The sequence below is a fragment of the Oncorhynchus gorbuscha genome, linkage group LG06, assembly GCF_021184085.1.
Source record: "Oncorhynchus gorbuscha isolate QuinsamMale2020 ecotype Even-year linkage group LG06, OgorEven_v1.0, whole genome shotgun sequence".
Taxonomy (NCBI): Eukaryota; Metazoa; Chordata; class Actinopteri; order Salmoniformes; family Salmonidae; genus Oncorhynchus; species Oncorhynchus gorbuscha.
The window spans coordinates 4582590-4609349 of NC_060178.1; the positions used below are offsets into that span (position 1 = coordinate 4582590).

Consider the following 26760-nt stretch of genomic DNA (forward strand, 5'->3'; position numbering starts at 1 on the left):
TGACTGGCTAGCTAGGTCTTTATGTCTGGTGTTAGCTAGTGACTGGCTAGCTAGGTCTTTATGTCTGGTGTTAGCTAGTGACTGGCTAGCTAGGTCTTCAGCCAGCATGGAACAAAAGGAGGGTAAAACTCAGATGCAGTTGTCATGTCAACATGCCAAATGGTGGATGTATGAATTTTTGTTGTTGGACATAATTGATGCATTTTCAATGCTGTTTGAGTTGCTTTGTGTATCACCACATTAGCTTGAGATGATTTCACTCCCAACACTGCTCACTGCATCCAAGTTGCTAGTTAGCCATGAGAGAAAAGGTACTTTTCCAGAATGACTGTTCTGTCTGCGCACCTGTGTGTGTGTATTTAGGAGACACTAGAACAGTGGATGCTGGGGGAGCCCATCTGTGTCAGTACTTTATCCAGCCACTGGAGAGGGCCATTGAGGTGCAGCTCAATCCAACAAGGGGTGCTGGTTACGGTCTGTCGCCTGAGGGAGAGGGAGATTAATGAAAATGTGTTCATCTTTTGTATAAAACAACAGCACAGCAAACCTGCTTTATCACTCGCTAGTAAACATTACAGATAACAATTCAACAAACAACTTGTATCAATAGCATTTCATAAATCAAACCATTTTTTTAATCAAGAAAAAGTGGAATCTCATGTCTGTTTAACTGATGTTTAGCCTACATCTCAACTCTTAAGTTAAAGTGTTCTACCTACATCTTGTGTGGTTCTACGAAGTCTGTTTTGCTAGTTGTATGTTTGGAACATGACTCAGGGCAGTGAGGCCAGGGAGAGTCCAGTGGGAATCCCCTTCCGTGTACTCTAGTCCGTCTGAACACGATCACCTCTGTCCCTCCCTCCCCCACGTCCTCTGCCTCCTACATTCCTCCCCCGTTTGTCAACTCTCTCTCTCTGCCGCCGTCTCACACCCTGTCTCACACCCTATCGCCCCCCCCCCCCATCCTCTCGCTCTCTCCATCCTCTCCAAGTCTGTCGCCGCCGCAGAGCGCACATGCAAAGTGACCACACACACACACACTCTCTTTTCCTGTCTTTATCCTCCTTCCTCCTCGTGGTTTTGCACGAATCCAGGATTCTTGGAGTCGACTCAGACTCCTGCGGTTTGACTCGAAGGAGTCGACTCTTGCTCCCCAAAACAGGCTGAAATGGATGAGCACACACGTGCACACCAGTTCCTGATTGCAGAATGTTTGGCGTTCTAGATGACTGACCTGAACATGATGCTGTCCATCTGAACTCTTCAACAGCCAATAAAAACGTTTTAGGTGACTTCTAGAACGTTTGAATATTCTAGATGATATATCTGAACATGATGCTGTCCATCTGCTCTTCAACAGCCAATAAAAATGCCTGTTTCAATATAGGTGACTTGTAGGAAGTTGAATATTTCAGTGATATATCTGCTATGTGCATGAAGCCATGGGATGATGCGTCTCTAAATGGCTGATCAGAATATTATCATATATTCTGCACATCTATCGTTCCAGTGTTTAAATGCTATATTGTGATTATTTCGCCACCATGGCCTATTTATTTCCTTATCTTACCTCATTTACACTCACTGTATGTAGACTTTTTGTTTTCTTTTGTTTCTACTGTATTATTGACTGCATGTTTGTTTTACTCCATGTGTGACTCTGTGTTGTTGTTTGCGTCGAATTGCTTTGCTTTATTCTTGGCCAGGTCGCAGTTGTAAATGAGAACTTGTTCTCAACTGGCCTACCTGGTTAAACCTGGTTAAATAAAGGTGTTCTCAACTGGCCTACCTGGTTAAATAAAGGTGTTCTCAACTGGCCTACCTGGTTAAATAAAGGTGTTCTCAACTGGCCTACCTGATTAAATAAAGGTGAAATAAATTTTAAAAATCATAGTATTATCCATGTTATGGAGGAAACCTAAACATCTAGAGGACCCATCATCCTTCCACTCCCTCCTCTTCCTCTGGAGGACCCATCATCCTTCTACTCCCTCCTCTTCCTCTAGAGGACCCATCATCCTTCTACTCCCTCTTCCTCTAGAGGACCCATCATCCTTCTACTCCCTCCTCTCTACATTCTCTTCCTCTAGAGGACCCATCATCCTTCTACTCCCTCCTCTTCCTCTAGAGGACCCATCATCCTTCTACTCCCTCTTCCTCTAGAGGACCCATCATCCTTCCACTCCCTCCTCTTCCTCTGGAGGTCCCATCATCCTTCTACTCCCTCCTCTCTACATCCTCTTCCTCTAGAGGACCCATCATCCTTCTACTCCCTCCTCTTCCTATAGAGGACCCATCATCCTTCTGCTCCCTCCTCTCTACATTCTCTTCCTCTAGAGGACCCATCATCCTTCTGCTCCCTCCTCTACATTCTCTTCCTCTAGAGGACCCATCATCCTTCTGCTCCCTCCTCTCTACATTCTCTTCCTCTAGAGGACCCATCATCCTTCTGCTCCCTCCTCTCTACATTCTCTTCCTCTAGAGGACCCATCATCCTTCTACTCCCTCCTCTTCCTTAGAGGACCCATCATCCTTCTGCTCCCATCCTCTCTACATTCTCTTCCTCTAGAGGACCCATCATCCTTCTGCTCCTCCCCTCCTCTTCCTCTAGAGGACCCATCATCTGCTCCTCCACATTCTCTTCCTCTAGAGGACCCATCATTCTTCCATGCCATCCTCTCTACATTCTCTTCCTCTAGAGGACCCATCATCCTTCCACTCCCTCCCTTCCTCTAGAGGACCCATCATCCTTCTCCTCTTCATCTAGAGGACCCATCATCCATCCACTCCCTCCTCTCTACATCCTCTTCCTCTAGAGGACCCATCATCCTCTACCACTCCCTCTACATTCTCTTCCTCTAGAGGACCCATCATCCTTCTACTCCCTCCTCTTCCTCTAGAGGACCCATCATCCTTCCACTCCCTCCTCTTCCTCTAGAGGACCCATCATCCTTCCACTCCCTCCTCTTCCTCTAGAGGACCCATCATCCTTCTACTCCCTCCTCTTTCTCTAGAGGACCCATCATCCTTCTACTCCCTCCTCTACCTCTAGAGGACCCATCATCCTTCCACTCCCTCCTCTTCCTCTGGAGGACCCATCATCCTTCTACTCCATCCTCTTCCTCTAGAGGACCCATCATCCTTCTGCTCCCTCCTCTTCCTCTAGAGGACCCATCATCCTTATACTCCCTCCTCTTCCTCTAGAGGACCCATCATCCGTCTACTCCCTCCTCTTCCTCTAGAGGACCCATCATCCTTCTACTCCCTCCTCTCTACATTCTCTTCCTCTGGAGGACCCATCATCCTTCTACTCCCTCCTCTTCATCTGGAGGACCCTTCATCCTTCCACTCCCTCCTCTTCCTCTGGAGGACCCATCATCCTTCTACTCCCTCCTCTTCCTCTAGAGGACCCATCATCCTTCTACTCCCTCCTCTCTACATCCTCTTCCTCTGGAGGACCCATCATCCTTCTACTCCCTCCTCTCTACATTCTCTTCCTCTAGAGGACCCATCATCCTTCTACTCCCTCCTCTCTACTTCCTCTGGAGGACCCATCATCCTTCTACTCCCTCCTCTCTACATTCTCTTCCTCTAGAGGACCCATCATCCTTCTACTCCCTCCTCTTCCTCTAGAGGACCCATCATCCTTCTACTCCCTCCTCTCTACATCCTCTTCCTCTGGAGGACCCATCATCCTTCTACTCCCTCCTCTCTACATTCTCTTCCTCTAGAGGACATCATCCTTCTACTCCCTCCTCTTCCTCTAGAGGACCCATCATCCTTCTACTCCCTCCTCTTCCTCTAGAGGACCCATCATCCTTCTACTCCCTCCTCTTCCTCTAGAGGACCCATCATCCTTATACTCCCTCCTCTCTACATTCTCTTCCTCTAGAGGACCCATCATCCTTCTGCCCATATTAACAACAAAAAATTAAGGCCATAACTGAACCAATTTCTGTAGGCTTGCGCTTCAGTTTCCCAGACTTCACAGCCTCCCCAGACTTCACAGCTTCCCCAGACTTCACCACTTCCCCATACTTCACAGCTTCCCCAGACTTCACCACTTCCCCAGACTTCACAGCTTCCCCAGACTTCACCACTTCCCCAGGCTTCACAGCTTCCCCAGACTTCACCGATTCCCCAGACTTCACCGATTCCCCAGACTTCACAGCTTCCCCAGACTTCACCGATTCCCCAGACTTCACCACTTCCCCAGACTTCACAGCTTCCCCAGACTTCACAGCTTCCCCAGACTTCACAGATTTCCCAGACTTCACAGCTTCCCCAGACTTCACAGCTTCCCCAGACTTCACCGATTCCCCAGACTTCACAGCTTCCACAGACTTCACAGCTTCCCCAGACTTCACAGCTTCCCTAGGAAACTCAACGTATTGTAGCATCACGTGGACAAAATAATAACGGAGTTCGCTTCTGCTGCATTAGTTCACGGTGAATAAAACAGAAAAGAAAATGACCCGGTGTGGCTTTATGGTACGTATGTGTGTGGTAGTCCTTACCGGTACTCAGTGCCCCAGCCCTTCACAAAGCTCATGCGTATGGTACACATCCTGGTGAGCTGGTAGACGGCCTCAAAGCCCTGGTTCACCGACTGGGCCAGCAGAGCTGCAAACTCCTGGTTATTGAATATCTTCAGGTTACAGCCTGAGGGGAAATCACATCACACCACGTCCAGACATGTTCATCAGGAAATAAAACGTGTGTGTGTGTGTGTGTGTGTGTGTGTGTGTGTGTGTGTGTGTGTGTGTGTGTGTGTGTGTGTGTGTGTGTGTGTGTGTGTGTGTGTGTGTGTGTGTGTGTGTGTGTGTGTGTGTGTGTGTGTGTGTGTGTGTAAGTGTGTGTATGTGAGTGTGTGTATATGTGTGTGTGTGTGAGTGTGTGTGTACCTGGAGGGACCTTGCAGACAGTGGCAGGGTGCCAGCCATAGTGTTGATTACAGTTGGGACTCTGGACAAAGATGGCACTGTCACTAAGACACTCTGCAAACACCTCTCCTCCGATGTAGTACAACCTCACACCCCGGCCTAGAGAGAGAGAGAGAGAGGAAGAGGAAGAGGAAGGTTGAGATAGAGGGAGAGGAACATGAGAGAGGGAGGAAGGTTGGGAGAGATAAGAGAGAGAGAGAGCGGAAGAGGAAGGTTGAGAGAGAGGGAGAACATTAATGGTGGTAGGTTGGGAGTAAGAGAGAGTGGTAGGTGTGTAATGGAACAGTAATGGTGGTAGGTGTGTAATAGTGGTAGGTGTGTAACGGTGGTAGGTGTGTAATGGTGGTAGGATAAGAGTGTAACGGAAGAGGTAGGTGTGTAAGGGTACAGTAATGGTGGTAGGTGTGTAACGGTGGTAGGTGTGTAATGGTGGTAGGTGTGTAATGGTGGTAGGTGTGTAACGGTACAGTAATGGTGGTAGGTGTGTAACGGTGGTAGGTGTGTAATTGTGGTAGGTGTGTAACGGTGGTAGGTGTGTAATGGAACAGTAATGGTGGTAGGTGTGTAATAGTGGTAGGTGTGTAACGGTGGTAGGTGTGTAATGGTGGTAGGTGTGTAACGGTGGTAGGTGTGTAACGGTACAGTAATGGTGGTAGGTGTGTAACGGTGGTAGGTGTAATGGTGGTAGGTGTGTAATGGTGGTAGGTGTAACGGTGGTAGGTGTGTAATGGAACAGTAATGGTGGTAGGTGTGTAATAGTGGTAGGTGTGTAATGGTGGTAGGTGTATAATGGTGGTAGGTGTGTAATGGAACAGTAACGGTGGTAGGTGTGTAATGGTGGTAGGTGTGTAATGGTGGTAGGTGTGTAATGGTGGTAGGTGTGTAATGGTGGTAGGTGTGTAATGGAACAGTAACGGTGGTAGGTGTGTAACGGAGGAAGGTGTGTAATGGTGGTAGGTGTGTAATGGAACAGTAATGGTGGTAGGTGTGTAATGGTGGTAGGTGTGTAATGGTGGTAGGTGTGTAACAGTGGTAGGTGTGTAATGGTGGTAGGTGTGTAATGGTGGTAGGTGTGTAATGGTGGTAGGTGTGTAACGGTGGTAGGTGTGTAATGGAACAGTAACGGTGGTAGGTGTGTAATGGAACAGTAATGGTGGTAGGTGTGTAACGGTGGTAGGTGTGTAATGGTGGTAGGTGTGTAATGGAACAGTAACGGTGGTAGGTGTGTAATGGAACAGTAACGGTGGTAGGTGTGTAACGGTGGTAGGTGTGTAATGGTGGTAGGTGTGTAATGGAACAGTAACGGTGGTAGGTGTGTAATGGTACAGTAACGGTGGTAGGTGTGTAACGGTGGTAGGTGTGTAATGGAACAGTAATGGTGGTAGGTGTGTAATGGTGGTAGGTGTGTAATGGTGGTAGGTGTGTAATGGTGGTAGGTGTGTAACGGTGGTAGGTGTGTAATGGAACAGTAACGGTGGTAGGTGTGTAATGGAACAGTAACGGTGGTAGGTGTGTAACGGTGGTAGGTGTGTAATGGTGGTAGGTGTGTAACGGTGGTAGGTGTGTAATGGTGGTAGGTGTGTAATGGTGGTAGGTGTGTAGTGTGTAACGGTGGTAGGTGTGTAATGGAACAGTAACGGTGGTAGGTGTGTAATGGAACAGTAACGGTGGTAGGTGTGTAACGGTGGTAGGTGTGTAATGGTGGTAGGTGTGTAATGGAACAGTAACGGTGGTAGGTGTGTAATGGTACAGTAACGGTGGTAGGTGTGTAACGGTGTTAGGTGTGTAATGGAACAGTAATGGTGGTAGGTGTGTAATGGTGGTAGGTGTGTAACGGTGGTAGGTGTGTAATGGTGGTAGGTGTGTAATGGTGGTAGGTGTGTAACGGTGGTAGGTGTGTAATGGTGGTAGGTGTGTAATGGTGGTAGGTGTGTAATGGTGGTAGGTGTGTAATGGTGGTAGGTGTGTAACGGTGGTAGGTGTGTAACGGTAGGTGTGTAATGGAACAGTAATGGTGGTAGGTGTGTAATGGAACAGTAATGGTGGTAGGTGTGTAATGGTACAGTAATGGTGGTAGGTGTGTAATGGTGGTAGGTGTGTAACGGTGGTAGGTGTGTAACGGTACAGTAATGGTGGTAGGTGTGTAATGGTACAGTAACGGTGGTAGGTGTGTAATGGTGGTAGGTGTGTAACGGTGGTAGGTGTGTAACGGTGGTAGGTGTGTAATGGTACAGTAATGGTGGTAGGTGTGTAATGGTGGTAGGTGTGTAAGGTGTGTAACGGTGGTAGGTGTGTAATGGTGGTAGGTGTGTAACAGTGGTAGGTGTTGTAACGGTGGTAGGTGTGTAACGGTGTTAGGTGTGTAACGGTGGTAGGTGTGTAATGGTGGTAGGTAATGGTGTAACGGTGGTAGGTGTGTAACGGTGTTAGGTGTGTAATGGTGGTAGGTGTGTAATGGTACAGTAACGGTGGTAGGTGTGTAATGGTGGTAGGTGTGTAATGGTACAGTAACGGTGGTAGGTGTGTAATGGTGGTAGGTGTGTAACGGTGGTAGGTGTGTAACGGTGGTAGGTGTGTAATGGTACAGTAACGGTGGTAGGTGTGTAATGGTGGTAGGTGTGTAATGGTACAGTAATGGTGGTAGGTGTGTAATGGTACAGTAATGGTGGTAGGTGTGAAATGGTGGTAGGTGTCTAATGGTGGTAGGTGTGTAATGGTGGTAGGTGTGTAACGGTGGTAGGTTGGGGTCAGGTTGGGGTCAGGTTGGGGTCAGGTCAGGGTCAGGGTCAGGTTGGGGTCAGGTTATGGTCAGGTTATGGTCAGGTTGGGGTCAGGTCAGGGTCAGGTTGGGGTCAGGTCAGGGTCAGATTAGGGTCAGGGTCAGGTCAGGGTCAGGTTAGGGTCAGGTTGGGGTCAGGATCAGGTTATGGTCTGGTCAGGGTCAGATTAGGGTCAAGGCCAGGGTCAGGTTGGGGTCAGGTTAGGGTCAGGTTGGGGTCAGGTTATGGTCTGGTCAGGGTCAGGTTATGGTCTGGTCAGGGTCAGGTTAGGGTCAGGTCAGGGTCAGGTTAGGGTCAGGGTGGTACTGTACCTATGTGTCTGCGTGTGAGCTCCACAGCAGCGTTGCGGTTGACGTTGGACAGTAGTCCCAGACAGAAGCGTTCTGAGTTGGAGGGGTCTGTAAACCCGTCGACAGTGAGAGAGGGCTGGGAGGCATGGAAGGTCTCGCCCACACGCTGGTTCAACTCATAATAGGACATAGAGCACCAGAACGCTGACTCACAGTACATTACCGGCTGTAGGTCTGGAGAGGGAGAGAGAGAGAGAGATACAGAGAGAGACAGAGAGAGAGACAGAGAGAGACAGAGACAGAGACAGAGAGAGAGAGAGAGATACAGAGAGAGAGACAGAGAGAGACAGAGAGAGAGACAGAGAGAGACAGAGAGAGAGAGAGACAGAGAGAGAGAGAGACAGAGAGAGAGAGAGAGAGAGAGAGACAGAGAGAGAGAGAGAGAGAGAGAGACACAGAGAGAGAGAGAGACACAGAGAGAGAGAGAGAGACACACAGAGAGAGAGAGAGAGAGAGAGAGAGACACAGAGAGAGAGAGACAGAGAGAGAGAGAGAGAGAGAGAGAGAGAGAGAGAGAGAGAGAGAGAGAGAGAGAGAGAGAGAGAGAGAGAGAGAGAGAGAGAGAGAGAGAGAGAGAGAGAGAGAGAGAGAGAGAGAGAGAGAGAGAGAGAGAGAGAGAGAGAGAGAGAGAGAGAGAGAGAGAGAGAGAGAGAGAGAGAGAGAGAGAGAGAGAGAGAGAGAGAGAGAGAGAGAGACAGACAGACAGACAGACAGACAGACAGACAGACAGACAGACAGACAGACAGACAGACAGACAGACAGACAGACAGACAGACAGACAGACAGACAGACAGACAGACAGACAGACAGAGAGAGAGAGAGAGTCCATCAGGTGTTATTAGATATGTTATAGGTCTGTGGACACAGACAGTTAATCAGACAGACAGTTAACCAGACAGTTAACAAGACAGACAGACAGTTAACCAGACAGACAGTTAAACCAGACAGACAGTTAACCAGACAGACAGTTAACCAGACAGACAGTTAACCAGACAGACAGTTAACCAGACAGACAGACAGTTAACCAGACAGACAGACAGTTAACCAGAAACAGACAGTTAACCAGACAGACAGTTAACCAGACAGACAGTTAACCAGACAGCCAGTTAACCAGACAGACAGTTAACCAGACAGACAGACAGTTAACCAGACAGACAGACAGTTAACCAAACAGACAGTTAACCAGACGGACAGTTAACCAAACAGACAGTTAACCAGACAGCCAGTTAACCAGACAGACAGTTAACCAGACGGACAGACAGTTAGACAGTTAACCAGACAGACAGTTAACCAGACGGACAGTTAACCAGAAAGCCAGTTAACCAAAGCCAGCCAGTTAACCAAACAGGCAGTTAACCAGACAGCCAGTTAACCAGACAGCCAGTTAACCAGACAGTCAGCCAGTTAACCAGACAGAGCCAGTTAACCAGACAGACAGTTAACCAGCCAGACAGTTAACCAGCCAGCCAGACAGTTAACCAGCCAGACAGCCAGTTAACCAGACAGCCAGTTAACCAGACAGCCAGTTAACCAGACAGCCAGTTAACCAGACAGACAGTTAACCAGACAGCCAGTTAACCAGACAGCCAGTTAACCAGACAGACATTTAACCAGCCAGACAGTTAACCAGACAGACAGTTAACCAGACAGACAGTTAACCAGCCAGACAGTTAACCAGCCAGACAGCCAGTTAACCAGACAGACAGTTAACCAGACAGACAGTAACCAGACAGCCAGTTAACCAGACAGACAGTTAACCAGACAGACAGTTAACCAGCCAGACAGTTAACCAGATAGCCAGTTAACCAGACAGCCAGCCAGTTAACCAGACAGACAGTTAACCAGACAGACAGTTAACCAGACAGACAGTTAACCAGACAGCCAGTTAACCAGACAGACAGTTAACCAGACAGACAGTTAACCAGACAGACATTTAACCAGCCAGCCAGTTAACCAGACAGCCAGTTAACCAGACAGCCAGTTAACCAGACAGTTAACCAGACAGCCAGCCAGTTAACCAGCCAGCCAGCCAGCCAGCCAGTTAACCAGACAGACAGTTAACCAGACCAGCCAGACAGTTAACCAGCCAGCCAGTTAACCAGCCAGACAGACTACTATTAAAATCAGTTGTTCCTTACCCAGGTTAGTGCAGTTTGAGGCTGATTCTGTGACAGCCAGTTAACTAGGTGAGCCAGTTAACCAGACAGACAGTTAACAACACAGGGTTAATGGACAGTAGTGTGTGTGTGTGTGTGTGTGTGTGTGTGTGTGTGTGTGTGTGTGTGTGTGTGTGTGTGTGTGTGTGTGTGTGTGTGTGTGTGTGTGTGTGTGTGTGTGTGTGTGTGTGTGTGTGTGTGTGTGTGTGTGTGTGTGTGTGTGTGTGTGTGTGTGTGTGGTCAGACCTGTGTTCATCAGGTTGTTAAGATGGTGGTCCAGACTCTCCATTAACCAGACCCAGGAGTTAACCAGACAGACAGTTAACCAGAAAACCCACCGTCACAGTTCCCACCAGAACAGCACAGTTAACCATCACATGCCAGCCAGTTAACACCACATTCACAGTTAACCAGACACCCCAGTTAACCAGACAGCCAGTTAACCACAAGCAGCCAGTTCAAAATTCATCACACATCAGTTAAAGACAGACAGTTAACCAGCCAGACAGTTAACCACAGAACTGTCCATCTGAATACAGCCAGTTCCAGACAACATTCTAAACCAGATAGCCAGTTAACCTTACGTAAAACAGTTAACCAGACAGTCCAGTTAACCTTACGACAACATTTAACCAGTCCAGTCTCTCCTTACGTTAACAACAGACTAAACCAGTCTCAGTTAACGTAACAACAGTTAACCTGGATAGTTTTGTCCAGTTCTCCAGACAACAGTTAACCAGACAGTTTTGTCCAGTCTAACCAGACGTAACAACAGTTAACCAGATAGTTTTGTCCAGTTAACCAGTAACAACATTTAAACCAGATAGTCTCTCCAGCCAGTTAACAACATTCTAAACCAGACAGCCAGTCTCCAGACACCTGGATAGTTAACATTCAAACAGTCAGTTTTGTCCTGTCTAACCAGACAACAGTTAACCAGACAGTTTTGACAGTTAACCACGCCAACAGTTAACCAGAGCCAGTTTTGTCCAGTTAACCACAGTAACAACAGTTAACCAGACAGTCCAGTTAACCAGACAACATTTAACCTGGATAGTTCAGTCCAGTTAACCAGACAACAGTTAAACCTGGATAGTCCAGTTAACCAGTAACAACAGTTAAACCAGACAGTTTTGTCCAGTCTCAGTTAACCAGACAACATTCTAAACCTGGACAGTTTTGTCCAGTTCCTTAACCAACAACATTTAAACCTGGATAGACAGTCCAGTTAACCAGCCACAACAGTTAAACCAGACAGACAGTCTCTCCTTACAGTAACAACAGTTAAACCAGACAGACAGTTAACCAGTAACAACATTTAAACCTGGACAGTTTAACCAGACAGACAGTTAAACCAGACAGCCAGTCCTGTTAACCAGTAACAACAGTTAAACCTGGATAGTTTTGTTAACCTCTCCAGACAGTTAACAACATTCTAAACCAGAGTTTTGTCCAGTTAACCAGACAGACAGTTAAACCTGGCCAGACAGTTAACCAGACAACATTAACCTAAACCTGGCCAGTTAACCAGACAGACAGTTAACCAGTAACAACATTCTAAACCAGATAGTTTTGTCCTGTCTCTCCAGTAACAACAGACTAAACCAGACAGTTTTGTCCTGTCTCTCCACGTAACAACATTTAAACCTGGATAGTTTTGTTGTCTCTCCTTACGTAACAACATTCTAAACCTGGATAGTTTTGTCCAGTCTCATATAACAGTAACAACATTCTAAACCAGATAGTTTTGTCCTGCCAGTTAACCAGACAGACAGTCTAAACCTGGATAGTTTTGTCCTGCCAGCCAGTTAACCAGCCAGACAACATTTAAAATAGTTTTGTCCTGTTACGTAACCATTCTAAACCAGTTTTGTGCTGTGTCTTTAGTAACTGATTCTAAACCAGGTTACTAGTTTTGTGAGCTCCTTACAGAGAGAACAAACATTCTAAACCAGGATAGTTTTGTCCTGTCTCTCCTTACGTAACAACATTCTAAACCTGGATAGTTTTGTCCTGTCTCTCCTTACGTAACAACATTCTAAACCTGGATAGTTTTGTCCTGTCTGTGTACGTAACAACAGTCTATCAGGTTGTTAAGAACCTGTGTGTGGATAGTTTTGTCCTGTCTCTCCATCCTAACAACAGATAAACCAGGATAGTTTTGTCCTGTCTCTCCTTACGTAAAACATTCTAAACCTGGATAGTTTTGTCCATTCCCGTAACAACATTCAAAGGATAGTTTTGTCCTGTCTCACATAACGTTCAGACAACATTCTAAACCTGGAAGTTTTGTCCGTCTCACGTAACAACATTCTAAACCTGAACTTCTCCACAACAACATTTAAACCTGGATAGTTTTGTCCTGTCAACTCCTTACGTAACAACATTCTAAACCTGGATAGTTTTGTCCTGTCAAATATAACGTAACAACATTCTAAACCTGGATAGAGTCCTGTCTCTCCTTATGTAAAACATTCTAAACCTGGATAGTTTTGTCTGTCTCTCTTGTAACAACATTCTAAACCTGGATAGTTTTGTCCTGTCTCTCCTTACGTAACAACATTCTAAACCTGGATAGTTTTGTCCTGTCTCTCCTTACGTAACAACATTCTAAACCTGGATAGTTTTGTCCTGTCTCTCCTTACGTAACAACATTCTAAACCTGGATAGTTTTGTCCTGTCTCTCCTTATGTAACAACATTCTAAACCTGGATAGTTTTGTCCTGTCTCTCCTTACGTAACAACATTCTAAACCTGGATAGTTTTGTCCTGTCTCATATATGTATCAACATTCTAAACCTGGATAGTTTTGTCCTGTCTCTCATATAACGTAACAACATTCTAAACCTGGATAGTTTTGTCCTGTCTCTCCTTACGTAACAACATTCTAAACCTGGATAGTTTTGTCCTGTCTCTCCTTACGTAACAACATTCTAAACCTGGATAGTTTTGTCCTGTCTCATATTATGTAACAACATTCTAAACCTGGATAGTTTTGTCCTGTCTCTCCTTACGTTACAACATTCTAAACCTGGATAGTTTTGTCCTGTCTCTCCTTACGTAACAACATTCTAAACCTGGATAGTTTTGTCCTGTCTCTCCTTACATTACAACATTCTAAACCATTTTTGTCCTTCTCATATAACGTAACAACATTCTAAACCTGGATAGTTTTGTCCTGTCTCTCCTTACGTAACAACATTCTAAACCTGGATAGTTTTGTCCTGTCTCTCCTTACGTAACAACATTCTAAACCTGGATAGTTTTGTCCTGTCTCTCCTTACGTAACAACAGTCTAAACCTGGATAGTTTTGTCCTGTCTCTCCTTACGTAACAACATTCTAAACCTGGATAGTTTTGTCCTGTCTCTCCTTACGTAACAACATTCTAAACCTGGATAGTTTTGTTCTGTCTCTCCTTACGTAACAACAGTCTAAACCTGGATAGTTTTGTCCTGTCTCTCCTTATGTAACAACATTCTAAACCTGGATAGTTTTGTCCTGTCTCTCCTTACGTAACAACATTCTAAACCTGGATAGTTTTGTCCTGTCTCTCCTTACGTAACAACAGTCTAAACCTGGATAGTTTTGTCCTGTCTCTCCTTACGTAACAACATTCTAAACCTGGATAGTTTTGTCCTGTCTCTCCTTATGTATCAACATTCTAAACCTGGATAGTTTTGTCCTGTCTCTCCTTACGTAACAACATTCTAAACCTGGATAGTTTTGTCCTGTCTCTCCTTACGTAACAACATTCTAAACCTGGATAGTTTTGTCCTGTCTCTCCTTACGTAACAACATTCTAAACCTGGATAGTTTTGTCCTGTCTCTCCTTACGTAACAACATTCTAAACCTGGATAGTTTTGTCCTGTCTCTCCTTACGTAACAACATTCTAAACCTGGATAGTTTTGTCCTGTCTCTCCTTACGTAACAACATTCTAAACCTGGATAGTTTTGTCCTGTCTCTCCTTACGTAACAACATTCTAAACCTGGATAGTTTTGTCCTGTCTCTCTTTACGTAACAACATTCTAAACCTGATGTTCGACTGTCCCGTCTGAACTTAGCTTCAGAGGCATTATAAAAATATCAACACTCATGAGATCAAAGCCTCACACCAAGTGGCCAATCTATGAAGTTCATTAAGCTAAGTTCATGTAGTTTATTGAATTTATTGTAACAACTACCTAAAAGACTGCTGCATGCTACAGAAGACCTCAGGGTACACTTGTTCCTGCTGTGGGTATGAGTGGGTCATGCCTGTTATTGTTCATGTTGTGGGTAAGAGTGGGTCATGTCTGTTATTTTTCATGCTGTGGGTTGTTCATGCTGTGGGTATGAGTGGGTCATGTCTGGTATTGTTCCTGCTGTGGGTAAGAGTGGGTCATGTCTGTTATTGTTCCTGCTGTGGGTAAGAGTGGGTCATGTCTGTTATTGTTCATGCTGTGGGTAAGAGTGGGTCATGTCTGTTATTGTTCCTGGTGTGGGTGTGGGTAAGAGTGGGTCATCTCTGGTATTGTTCCTGCTGTGGGTAAGAGTGGGTCATGTCTGGTATTGTTCCTGGTGTGGGTAAGAGTGGGTCATGTCTGTTATTGTTCCTGGTGTGGGTGTGGGTAAGAGTGGGTCATCTCTGGTATTGTTCCTGCTGTGGGTAAGAGTGGGTCATGTCTGTTATTGTTCATGCTGTGGGTAAGAGTGGGTCATGTCTGTTATTGTTATTGTGGGTCATGTCTGTTATTGTTCATGCTGTGGGTAAGAGTGGGTCATGCCTGTTATTGTTTCTAGGATGTTTCCTGGAATTAAAAATGGTGGAAGAGCAACCAGGCCAGCACAGTATAGCTCGGCCCGGGTCAGTTGTGTGACTCACCTGGGATGTAGTTGCTCTGTGGCTCGATGCCGGCGGGGAAGATGGTGTTCTCAGGGATAGAATGGTTGTAGTCGTCTACAATAGGACACTCTGTAGGGATTTCTGTTTGTCTAGGAACCAGGACAGGAGGGAGGACTGAACAGGACAGAGAGACATTGTTATGACACTGTCCACAGCCAACGATATAACATTTGTAATGTCTTTATACTTTTGAAACTTTTGAGTGTAATGTTTACTGTAAATTCCGTATTATCTACTTCAGTTGCTTTGGCAATGTAAACATATGTTTCCTATGCCAATAAAGCTCTTTGAATTGAAGTGTGGGGGGGGGGCAGACAGATATGATTTTTCAGCATGTTTTTACAAAAAAATAGATTTAGGGTTCTTTAAACAAGGGCATATCCAGGTTACTACCCACCACAACATAACCTTCACTATGTCACCAGGACATATACAGGATACTACCCTCTACAACACTATGTCACCAGGACATATACAGGATACTACCCTCTACAACACTATGTCACCAGGACATATACAGGATACTACCCTCTACAACACTATGTCACCAGGACATATACAGGATACTACCCTCTACAACATAACCTTCACTATGTCACCAGGACATATACAGGATACTACCCTCCACAACACTATGTCACCAGGACATATACATGATACTACCCTCTACAACACTATGTCACCAGGACATATACAGGATACTACCCTCTACAACATAACCTTCACTATGTCACCAGGACATATACAGGATACTACCCTCCACAACATAACCTTCACTATGTCACCAGGACATATACATGATACTACCCTCTACAACACTATGTCACCAGGACATATACAGGATACTACCTACAACACTATGTCACCAGGACATATACAGGATACTACCCTTACAACACTATGTCACCAGGACATATACAGGATACTACCCTCTACAACACTATGTCACCAGGACATATACAGGATACTACCCTCTACAACACTATGTCACCAGGACATATACAGGATACTACCCTCTACAACATAACCTTCACTATGTCACCAGGACATATACAGGATACTACCCTCTACAACACTATGTCACCAGGACACATACAGGATGTTACCCTAACCAACATAACCTTCACTATGTCACCAGGACACATACAGGATGTTACCCTCTACAACACTATGTCACCAGGACACATACAGGATGTTACCCTAACCAACATAACCTCCACTATGTCACCAGGACACATACAGGATGTTACCCTAACCAACATAACCTCCACTATGTCACCAGGACACATACAGGATGTTACCCTAACCAACATAACCTCCACTATGTCACCAGGACACATACAGGATGTTACCCTAACCAACATAACCTCCACTATGTCACCAGGACACATACAGGATGTTACCCTAACCAACATAACCTTCACTATGTCACCAGGACACATACAGGATGTTACCCTCTACAACACTATGTCACCAGGACACATACAGGATGTTACCCTAACCAACATAACCTTCACTATGTCACCACCAGATGTTACCCTAACCAACATAACCTTCACTATGTCACCAGGACACATACAGGATGTTACCCTCTACAACACTATGTCACCAGGACACATACAGGATGTTACCCTAACCAACATAACCTTCACTATGTCACCAGGACACATACAGGATGTTACCCTAACCAACATAACCTTCACTATGTCACCAGGACACATACAGGATGTTACCCTAACCAACATAACCTTCACTATGTCACCAGGACACATACAGGATGTTACCCTAACCAACATAACCTTCACTATGTCACCAGGACACATACAGGATGTTACCCAAACCAACATAACCTTCACTATGTCACCAGGACACATACAGGATGTTACCCTAACCAACATAACCTTCACTATGTCACCAGGACACATACAGGATGTTACCCTAACCAACATAACCTTCACTATGTCACCAGGACACATACAGGATACTACCCTCTACAACACTATGTCACCAGGACACATACAGGATGTTACCCTAACCAACATAACCTTCACTCCAAATCAAAACTCCAAACCTACAACCTGATTTTGGAAAGAATTACCTGGAAGGATTCAGACTTTCAAAGAATCTTATACCCTGTATAGGACTGTATAGCAAATGCTCTGCAAACCAACGACTGAAAAAAGAAGCATAACAGAAACCTGAAAACACCATCCAACCTGGAACTGAGTGAGTAATGTTTAGTCTGAAGCTACTTTTAGAAAGCCAAGGAGAGAAATAAAATACAATAATTTATTTTACTTTATAAGGACCGAATGCTATGTTAATTAAGGCTACCAAGCTTGCTAGGACAGAACATATCTGACTGCAATTTTAATTATAATGTGAAGTGAGAGGTGTCAAAGCACTTGAGCCCAATAATGGCAGGAGAGTTTCACAGCCGACCCCACCCAAATGAAGAGGCCTTTGAAGCCCCCTCCCTCTGTGCAGATGGCATTACAAGGCACGGAAAGAGAACAAAAAGAACCTCCTCATGGACAATCTAGAGACTGGACGGCAGCGTAGTCTAGTGGTTAGAGCGTTGGACTAGTTACCGAAAGGTTGCAAGATCAAATTCCAGAGCTGACAAGGTAAAAATCTGTCGTTCTGCCCCTAAACAAGGCAGTTAACCCCACTGTTCCCCTGAACAAGGCAGTTAACCCACTGTTCCCCTGAACAAGGCAGTTAACTCACTGTTCCCCTGAACAAGGCAGTTAACCCACTGTTCCCCTGAACAAGGCAGTTAACCCACTGTTCCCCTGAACAAGGCAGTTAGCCCACTGTTCCCCTGAACAAGGCAGTTAACCCACTGTTCCCCTGAACAAGGCAGTTAACCCACTATTCCCCTGAACAAGGCAGTTAACCCACTGTTCCCCTGAACAAGGCAGTTAACCCACTGTTCCCCTGAACAAGGCAGTTAACCCACTGTTCCCCTGAACAAGGCAGTTAACCCACTGTTCCCCTGAACAAGACAGTTTACCCACTGTTCCCCTGAACAAGGCAGTTAACCCACTGTTCCCCTGAACAAGGCAGTTAACCCACTGTTCCCCTGAACAAGGCAGTTAACCCACTGTTCCCCTGAACAAGGCAGTTAACCCACTGTTCCCCTGAACAAGGCAGTTAACCCACTGTTCCCCTGAACAAGGCAGTTAACCCACTGTTCCCCTGAACAAGACAGTTTACCCACTGTTCCCCTGAACAAGGCAGTTAACCCACTGTTCCCCTGAACAAGGCAGTTAACCCACTGTTCCCCTGAACAAGGCAGTTAACCCACTGTTCCCCGGTAGGCTGCCATTGAAAATAAGAATTTGTTCTTAACTGACTTGCCGAGTTAAATAAAGGTCAAAAACAAACACTTTTAGCTGACTACTACAAAAATGTGAATGTCTGCAACTTAATCTTCCATACAGACCATCCCCTGGCATGGTGCAGTGCTATATTAACAAACTACCCCTCTGTCTAGAGGGGGGGGGGGTGTTAGCAATGGTTGGAAACTCAGGAAATTAGAAGACGAGGACTCTGAGTCAGCCAATGTCAACCTGTACAATTCTGGAACAGTAATGGTACAGGGCAACGCCAAAACAGTTTCAGCTGGAAAAGAGGGAGCGGAGCAGGAGAAGTAAACTAGAATGTTATCTGGTCCTAAACAGAGAGTACATAGCGGCAGAATACCTGACCACTGTGACTGACCCTAAACAGAGAGTACATAGCGGCAGAATACCTGACCACTGTGACTGGCCCTAAACAGAGAGTACATAGCGGCAGAATACCTGACCACTGTGACTGACCCTAAACAGAGAGTAAATAGTGGCAGAATACCTGACCACTGTGACTGGCCCTAAACAGAGAGTACATAGCGGCAGAATACCTGACCACTGTGACTGGCCCTAAACAGAGAGTAAATAGTGGCAGAATACCTGACCACTGTGACTGACCCTAAACAGAGAGAACACATTGGCAGAATACCTGACCACTGTGACTGGCCCTAAACAGAGAGTACATAGTGGCAGAATACCTGACCACTGTGACTGGCCCTAAACAGAGAGTACATAGTGGCAGAATACCTGACCACTGTGACTGGCCCTAAACAGAGAGTACATAGTGGCAGAATACCTGACCACTGTGACTGGCCCTAAACAGAGAGTACATAGTGGCAGAATACCTGACCACTGTGACTGGCCCTAAACAGAGAGTACATAGTGGCAGAATACCTGACCACTGTGACTTACCCAAACTTAAGCTTTGACTATATATGTACAGACTCAGGCAGACCTTTTTTTCAAGAGAAGACATATCTATTAACTCCATATCTACTGGGTGAAATACCACAGTGTGACGTCACAGCAGCAAGATGTGTGACCTGTTGCCACGAGAAAAGGGCAACCAGTGAAGAACAAACATCATTGTCAATTACAACCCATATTTATGCTTATTTATTTTCCCCTTTGTACTTAAAACTATTTGCACATCATTACAACACTGTATATATACATAATATGACATTTGAAATGTCTTTATTATTTTGGAACTTTTGTGAGTGTAATGTTTACTCTACATATTTATTGTTTATTTAACCTTTGTGAGTGTAATGTTTACTCTACATATTTATTTACTGTATTTATATTTATTTAAACTCTACAATGTTTACTGTTCATTTCTCTTGTTGTTGGTATTTCCTCAATTCTCCACGTCCTCTCTCCGAGCATGATTTCCAGGTCTGAGGGGAGAAACGTCTAAACCGTCTCCTCCGATAGGAGGCGAGGAGACGGGACGCAAGGAATGAAGAAAGATGACAAAGTAGGCAGCCACTGCGATGCAGAAAACCTTTAGTTAAACTATTTAGCTGTAATAATATATAATAGAATAGATATAGAAAGGAGTAGATCAGCGGGCAGGGCGTAGATGGAGTGTGAACTGTAATAATATATAATAGAATAGATATAGAAAGGAGTAGATCAGCGGGCAGGGCGTAGATGGAGTGTGAACTGTAATAATATATAATAGAATAGATATAGAAAGGAGTAGATCAGCGGGCAGGGCGTAGATGGAGTGTGAACTGTAATAATATATAATAGAATAGATATAGAAAGGAGTAGATCAGCGGGCAGGGCGTAGATGGAGTGTGAACTGTAATAATATATAATAGAATAGATATAGAAAGGAGTAGATCAGCGGGCAGGGCGTAGATGGAGTGTGAACTGTAATAATATATAATAGAATAGATATAGAAAGGAGTAGATCAGCGTAAGATATGAAGGAAAGAGACAGTGACTATTAGAACACACCAGATGTAGTAGTATCATATAGTACTGTAGTAGCATCATATAGTACTGTAGTAGAATCATATAGTACTGTAGTAGCATCATAGTACTGTAGTAGTATCATATAGTCCTGTAGTAGTATCATATAGTACTGTAGTAGTATCATATAGTCCTGTAGTAGTCTGCTAAATGACTTAAATGTAATGTAATGTAGTATCAGAGTCCTGTAGTACTATCATAGTCCTGTAGTAGTATCATAGTACTGTAGTAGTACCATAGTCCTGTAGTAGTATCATAGTACTCTAGTAGTATCATAGTACTGTAGTAGTACCATAGTCCTGTAGTAGTATCATAGTCCTGTAGTAGTATCATAGTACTGTAGTAGTACCATAGTCCTGTAGTGGTACCATAGTCCTGTAGTAGTATCATAGTACTGTAGTAGTATCATAGTCCTGTAGTGGTACCATAGTACTGTAGTAGTATCATAGTACTCTAGTAGTATCATATAGTACTGTAGTAGTATCATAGTCCTTTAGTAGTACCATAGTCCTGTAGTATTATCATAGTCCTGTAGTGGTACATAGTACTGTAGTAGTATCATAGTCCTGTAGTAGTATCATAGTCCTGTAGTAGTACTGTGGTAGTACCATAGTACTGTAGTAGTACCATAGTACTGTAGTAGTATCATAGTACTGTAGTAGTACCATAGTCCTGTAGTAGTATCATATAGTACTGTAGTAGTATCATAGTCCTTTAGTAGTACCATAGTCCTGTAGTATTATCATAGTCCTGTAGTGGTACATAGTACTGTAGTACTAGCATAGTCCTGTAGCAGTACCATAGTACTGTAGTAGTATCATAGTACTGTAGTAGTATCATAGTCCTGTAGTAGTACCATAGTACTGTAGTAGTATCATAGTCCTGTAGTAGTACTGTGGTAGTACCATAGTACTGTAGTAGTACCATAGTACTGTAGTAGTATCATAGTACTGTAGTAGTACCATAGTCCTGTAGTAGTATCATAGTCCTGTAGTAGTATCATAGTACTGTAGTAGTACCATAGTCCTGTAGTGGTACCATAGTCCTGTAGTAGTATCATAGTACTGTAGTAGTATCATAGTCCTGTAGTGGTACCATAGTACTGTAGTAGTATCATAGTACTCTAGTAGTATCATATAGTACTGTAGTAGTATCATAGTCCTTTAGTAGTACCATAGTCCTGTAGTATTATCATAGTCCTGTAGTGGTACATAGTACTGTAGTACTAGCATAGTCCTGTAGCAGTACCATAGTACTGTAGTAGTATCATAGTACTGTAGTAGTATCATAGTCCTGTAGTAGTACCATAGTACTGTAGTAGTATCATAGTCCTGTAGTAGTATCATAGTCCTGTAGTAGTACTGTGGTAGTACCATAGTACTGTAGTAGTACCATAGTACTGTAGTAGTACCATAGTACTGTAGTGGTACATAGTACTGTAGTGGTACATAGTACTGTAGTAGTACCATAGTACTGTAGTAGTACCATAGTACTGTAGTGGTACATAGTACTGTAGTAGTATCATAGTACTGTAGTATTATCATAGTACTGTAGTGGTACATAGTACTGTAGTAGTATCATAGTACTGTAGTAGTACCATAGTACTGTAGTAGTACTGTGTCGTCTGCATATCATTGCTATGCAGACGACACACAATTAATCTTCTCCTTTCCCCCTTCTGATGACCAGGTGGCGAATCGCATCTCTGCATGTCTGGCAGACATATCAGTGTGGATGACGGATCACCACCTCAAGCTGAACCTCGGCAAGACGCAGCTGCTCTTCCTCCCGGGGAAGGACTGCCCGTTCCATGATCTCGCCATCACGGTTGACAACTCCATTGTGTCCTCCTCCCAGAGCGCTAAGAACCTTGGCGTGATCCTGGACAACACCCTGTCGTTCTCAACTAACATCAAGGCGGTGGCCCGTTCCTGTAGGTTCATGCTCTACAACATCCGCAGAGTACGACCCTGCCTCACACAGGAAGCGGCGCAGGTCCTAATCCAGGCACTTGTCATCTCCCGTCTGGATTACTGCAACTCGCTGTTGGCTGGGCTCCCTGCCTGTGCCATTAAACCCCTACAACTCATCCAGAACGCCGCAGCCCGTCTGGTGTTCAACCTTCCCAAGTTCTCTCACGTCACCCCGCTCCTCCGTTCTCTCCACTGGCTTCCAGTTGAAGCTCGCATCCGCTACAAGACCATGGTGCTTGCCTACGGAGCTGTGAGGGGAACGGCACCTCAGTACCTCCAGGCTCTGATCAGGCCCTACACCCAAACAAGGGCACTGCGTTCATCCACCTCTGGCCTGCTCACCTCCCTACCATTGAGGAAGTACAGCTCCCGCTCAGCCCAGTCAAAACTGTTCGCTGCTCTGGCCCCCCAATGGTGGAACAAACTCCCTCACGACGCCAGGACAGCGGAGTCAATCACCACCTTCCGGAGACACCTGAAACCCCACCTCTTTAAGGAATACCTAGGATAGGATAAGTAATCCTTCTCACCCCCCTTTAAGATTTAGATGCACTATTGTAAAGTGACTGTTCTACTGGATGTCATAAGGTGAATGCACCAATTTGTAAGTCGCTCTGGATAAGAGCGTCTGCTAAATGACTTACATGTAAATGTATAGTACTGTAGTAGTACCATAGTACTGTAGTAGTACCATAGTACTGTAGTAGTACATAGTACTGTAGTGGTACATAGTACTGTAGTAGTACCATAGTACTGTAGTAGTATCATAGTCCTGTAGTGGTACATAGTACTGTAGTACTAGCATAGTCCTGTAGCAGTACCATAGTACTGTAGTATTATCATAGTACTGTAGTAGTATCATAGTCCTGTAGTGGTACATAGTACTGTAGTACTATCATAGTCCTGTAGTAGTACCATAGTCCTGTAGTATTATCATAGTACTGTAGTAGTATCATAGTCCTGTAGTGGTACATAGTACTGTAGTAGTATCATAGTCCTGTACATTACATTACATTTAAGTCATTTAGCAGACGCTCTTATCCAGAGCGACTTACAAATTGGTGCATTCACCTTATGACATCCAGTGGAACAGTCACTTTACAATAGTGCATCTACTGTAGTAGTACCATAGTACTGTAGTAGTATCATAGTCCTCTAGTAGTACCATAGTACTGTAGTAGTACCATAGTACTGTAGTAGTATCATAGTACTGTAGTAGTACCATAGTACTGTAGTAGTATCATAGTCCTCTAGTAGTACCATAGTACTGTAGTAGTACCATAGTACTGTAGTAGTATCATAGTCCTCTAGTAGTACCATAGTACTGTAGTAGTACCATAGTACTGTAGTAGTATCATAGTCCTCTAGTAGTACCATAGATAGTCCTGTAGTAGTACTGTAGTAGTATCATAGTAAAGAGAGAGATGTAGTAGTGCCATAGTACTGTAGTAGTACGATAGTCCTGTAGTACTACTGTCGTAGTACCATAGTACTGTAGTAGTACCATAGTACTGTAGTAGTATCATAGTCCTCTAGTAGTACCATAGTCCTGTAGTAGTACTGTAGTAGTATCATAGTACTGTAGTAGTACCATAGTACTCACTTGGTGTCTCGACGCGTTGGTAATGGTAGGGGTTGACACACACCTCGTCCTTCTTGGTGTGGAAGGCGTACTCACACAGCTCTATGGCCCGGAGCTCGTGGGGCGACTGCAAGTCTGGCCAACGCCACAGACGAGAGTAAATGACATGGGGAAGGCCTTTGCGATGGGACACCTGGAGACGACCATCTAGAGACCTGGGGGGTTGGGGGAGGGAGGGGAGGGGAACAGCAAGGATGTTAGAAGAAGGGAAATATATTAAAAAAAATATTGATTTAACCTTTATTTAACTAAGCAAGTCAGTTCAGAACAAATTCTTATTTACAATGACGGCCTACCAGAAGGGGCCTCCTGTAGGGACGGGGGCCTGGGATTCAAAATAAAAAAATAAAATAAAAATATAGGACAAAACACACATCACAACAAGAGAGGATACCCATGCAAGAAACTCTGGTAGCCTAGCTTGTTAGTTAGCTCAAGCTTGTGCGCTAGCTAGTTCATACTTGTTAGTTAGCTAGCTCAAGCTTGTTAGCTTCTTAGTTAGCTTGCTCAAGCCTGTTAGCTCAAGCTTGTTAGCTTGTTAGCTCAAGCTTGTTAGCTCGTTAGCTCAAGCTTGTTAGCTCAAGCTTGTTAGCTTGTTAGTTAGCTAGCTCAAGCTTGTTAGCTTGTTATCTAGCTAGCTCAAGCTTCTTAGCTTGTTAGTTAGCTAGCTCATGCTTGTTAGCTTGTTAGTTGGCAAGCTCAAACTTGTTAGCTAGCTCAAGCTTATTAGCTTTTTATCTAGCTCACACTTGTTATCTCATTAGCTTAAGCTTGTTACATTGGTAGCTCGCTAGCTTGTTAGTTAGCTAACTCCAACTTGTGTGCTAGCTTACTAAAAAGCTTGAACTAGCTAACTAACACGCTAACAAGCTTGAGCTAGCTAGATAACTAACAAGCGTGTGCTAGCTATCTAGCTAGCTCGAGGGTGTTAGGTTGTTATCTAGCTCACTATTGTTAGCTTGTTAGTTAACTAGCTCAAGCTTTTTAGCTTGTTAGTTTAGTTTCTTACCCATGGTTTAAAACTAGGGTTGTCACAATACCAGTACACACACACACACACACGCACGCACGCACGCACGCACGCACGCACGCACGCACGCACACACACACACAGCCAGATATACCCACACTTGACTTTCAGACACGCACTACAATATTTACAAAACGCAAAGTTAGACTAGTCACACAGCATTCTGGGGAATCCCATTTTCCCACAGACACTCTCTCTTTTCTCTCCCCATGAGAGGGGAAGGTTTCTTTCTCCAGTCTAAACAGTATTCCTGTCCTGTGAATGGCTCAGAAGGTACCACCACACAGAAGCCACCCAGCCCTCAGGTCTTAAGACGTGTGTGGACAGGATATTAGGTATTTGTAGAATGTAACAAGGTTAGATGGTGTCGCCTGGTACTGACTTAATGCTGACCAGGGTTGGGGTCTCCTCTTTTTCAGTTTATTGCAAAATAATTGAAAATAGTTTTTCAATTATTGAATTAGAATTTGATTTAACTTCAAATTGACCCCCAAAAGCTGCTGCTGACTGACATCATGCCATGATGGACAGACTGACAGAGGGGACTTGAAAGGTGCAGGGCAAGGGGAACCACTACTTCAAAAGGTCTCAGAGCAAGTGACGTCACCGATTGAAACGCTATTAGCGCGCACCACCGCTAACTAGCTAGCCGTTTCACACCCGTTACATAGGGTTGTCAGATTGTCCCGTTCATAAAGGAGTAGGGTTGTCAGATTGTCCCGTTCTTAAAGGACTAGGATTGATCTGAACGTTTTGACCTCAACAACGGCAGTCAAGCACCCAAACTAACTTGCTATCTACTTCCAGACACAAATGACAGGACCCTTCACTCGCCCCAGCAGAGCTGGTCAGGCTGTGTTCATGTTATCCAGTGCTTTGGTGACTAACTGTGCTGCTGGCAAAACACTTTAAAAACGCATTTTTTCCCGAAACCGGCTATATTCAACGGGTGTTTTAAGCGTTTGTAAATTCATCAGTTATTCTGGGACACTCAGACAAGAGTTTTCTGAAATCGGAGTAGATAGGCAGAGCGAAATTACGAACGCACCCAAATGCATATGCCAATAATCATTGTTGATCACATAATTAAATCTTTCATGGTTATAAGGTTAAATAAAGTAGTTACTCACTGGTGGTGTAGCTGGCTTTGCTAGCTAGTTAACTAAATCACAACAGTATAACCAGAAGATAGCCTAGTTAAGTAGCTGGTTAGCTACCTGTCTGAGAGTTACTACGGCAGGGGGGTCCTATACCTTGGTATGGTAATGCATTTGGTGTTGATATTCTGGGTCGTGATGGCTTTCTCCAACTCGTCCAGCTGTCCTGTCTTCTTCAATTTCTTTACGAGACTTTTCACTGCCTTTTCACACCATTTCTCCTCTTGTCCATTTATCTGGTCGCCCTTTTTCCAGCCTAAAAGCCTCTTCACAATCGGGAAAGTGAATGGCAGTATAGACATCTTGAGATTGAGGTCAGTAAAAATCCACTCGGTTTTCAGTATTCGGCTATAAAACGTTCATTATGGTCCTCCTGAAATTAACTACAAATAATAATAAAAATAAACGTTATTTGTTGAAAGGTAGCAGGCTTGAAATGTTGTTGGTTGGATAGCTCAAGGCACTAATCGTTGAATGACAGTCTCTCCTTCTGTGAAGGGCTTTA

General features: G+C 44.5%; 1 pseudogene; it reads right to left on the reverse strand.

The window, feature by feature from the left end:
* Positions 1 to 26760, reverse strand: LOC124036972 (annotated as a pseudogene).